General features: G+C 46.2%; 1 pseudogene; it reads left to right on the top strand.

The window, feature by feature from the left end:
• Window positions 1-852: 852 nt before the first annotated feature.
• On the top strand, window positions 853-971 carry LOC145395078 (5S ribosomal RNA; annotated as a pseudogene).
• Window positions 972-2,465: the final 1,494 nt, after the last annotated feature.

Here is a 2,465-nt window from a genome sequence, read left to right as displayed (position 1 = left end):
CTTGCTCTTGGTAGTTGTTGTGTGTGGTGGTAGTGGTGGCTTTCATGGTGATGATGGATGTGGTGTTTATGACAAGGATATTGGTGGTATTCATGATCGTATTGGTCGTAGTATGCCGTAGTGATGGAGACGGTTGTGACAGTAATTGTAGTCTTAGCAATGGTGCCAATATAATGATAACTAAACACAAGCCTGTCTCCGACTACACTCTGCAATACAGTGAAACTTACAAACATATTTTTTTCGTGGAACTGTTTCCACTCCTGTGTTCCATTTCCCTTCGTCAACTTATTCTCCCTCAAGAACCTATTTTCTCTCGAGGACATATTGTCCTCCATGGGCGTATTTTTTCCACAAACCATTTTCGTAATGGATCCATTTTCTCCTATGAACCTTTTTTTAATCCATGATCCTGTTTCTTGCTTGTACATTTTAGCCCATGGACCTGTGTTTCCCCCCGTGGACCAGTTTTCCTTCTTTGGACGTATTTCTACCGTGGACCTGTTTTATTCATGGACCTATTTTCGTTCCGTGGACGTCTTTTTCATCATGGAACTATTTTCCCCGCTACAGACCGATTTTCCCTCTGTAGACCGAGTTTCCCTCTAGGGACCGGTTTTCCCTACAGACTTGACCCCAGGGACTTGTTCTGCACGATGAACATATCTTCTTATCATAGGGATTTACCAAATCTCCACATGGATTTTTCTTTCCTCCCGTGCTTCTGTTTCCCACATGGACCTTATTCACTCATAGGACCAATATTTTTTAATGGGTCTGTTGCTCTTTAGGATATTTTGCTTCATGGGCCTATTTTCCATCTCGACCTATTCCAGCCATGAATATATTTACATCAACGGCCATGCCACGTTGAGTACACCGCTTCCTGTCCGATCAGCGAAGTTAAGCAATGTTGGGTCTGGTTAGTACTTGGATGGGTGGCTGCCTGGGAATACCAAATGCTGTTGGCATCCCCACGTGTCAAGTGGGGTTGGTGGAGGATTAGTGCCCCTCCCTGTAAAACAATTAACTCTAAGCGCTTGACCACCCCGTTTGGGATACATGGCGTCTGGCAATGGATGGATGGATGGACATATTTCGCAATGGATCTATTTTCTTCATCCACCCACCAACCCACATACGTACCCAGTCACCTAGTGTAGTAAGCCCATCTCCTGCCTTGTCATCCGGGAAGCCACACATCCATCTGCCCGCTTACCCACAAAGCTCCCCCTCCCCCACAAATCACCAACCCCACCCTTCTTCTCACCCACCCCTCCATCTCGAAATGATCAGATCTTGAATTTGGTTCTTTCTTGTAATTTTTTTTTCTCTTGGAAGGAACAATAATTGTGAGCTCGCGGCCTTTTGTTCCTTCTTCCTCGCAAAAAAAAAAAAAAAAAACTACTCACTCATCCCTCCCATCCACCCACTCTGTCTATCAACCCACTCACCACTAGTCCCCACCCCCACTCCCCATCCATCCCACTCATCCATCCTCATTCACCCATTCTGCCCACCACAATCCTACCTCGCCCACCCACCTAATTCATTATTCTCATTCTGCCCATCCACCCGCCCACACACACCTATTCATCTATTAAATTCACCCCTCTCATACTGCCAACCCACACACCCATCTACTCTGCCCACACTGCCTGTCCACCCACCCACTCACCGATCTGCCCATCATCCCACCCACCGATCTGCCCATCATCCCACCCACCTAGTCACCAAGGCTACACACAGAAGCACAGATGCTTTCTCGGGGGAGGCAGTGGCTGAATCGACAGAGAGGTGGTCTGTAGTTTGTAATGGGTCCAGTTCGAATTACGGCTGGGACAGGGAACTGTTTAAGAATCTGAATTTCATAAAGACGACTTTTCTGATCTACCAGTAGACTCGCCAACATGTCGTAAAAATACTCCCGCTGATACCAGTTCACCATTACCAGTTTACCAGTCCTGTATGAGACAGCCAAAGCATGTGTTAAATCCGGAAGGTGGGTGTTAGCGCTGAAGTTGTGACATGTGGTGTATGGTATGTAGGATGACAACTGGGCCGTGAGAACAAGCTGTGAAGCCTATGCCCAGAGTCTCACACACACACACACGCACACACACACACACACATGTGTGCCCACGCACACAAAGGTAGTTGTGATAGAGGAAATGGTAGAAGTTGTTGTTGTTGTTGTTGTTGTTACTTAACCCTGGTGTGTCTGCTGGCTCGATGAATCACTCATGCGTGATAATCATTCTTGCGTGATTTTATATACGGAGTATTTTGAAACAGGACTACTGCCACATGGTTGTCCCGCTCAACTCATTTGGTTTCGTTATGTTGATGACGTATTTTCATTTTGGCCTTCAGCACTTGATACTTTTGACGAGTTTTTTACACACCCAAATAGTCTTGCTCCCTCCATTAAATTTAAAGTTGAGTGGGAGAACGAGGGTGTTCTT

This window comes from Coenobita brevimanus, chromosome 29, assembly GCF_032717465.1.
Source record: "Coenobita brevimanus isolate Jiangsu-jjx chromosome 29, ASM3271746v2, whole genome shotgun sequence".
Classification (NCBI taxonomy): Eukaryota; Metazoa; Arthropoda; class Malacostraca; order Decapoda; family Coenobitidae; genus Coenobita; species Coenobita brevimanus.
Note: the sequence above shows the minus strand (reverse complement) of the source record. Positions and strands in the feature narration are given on the sequence as shown.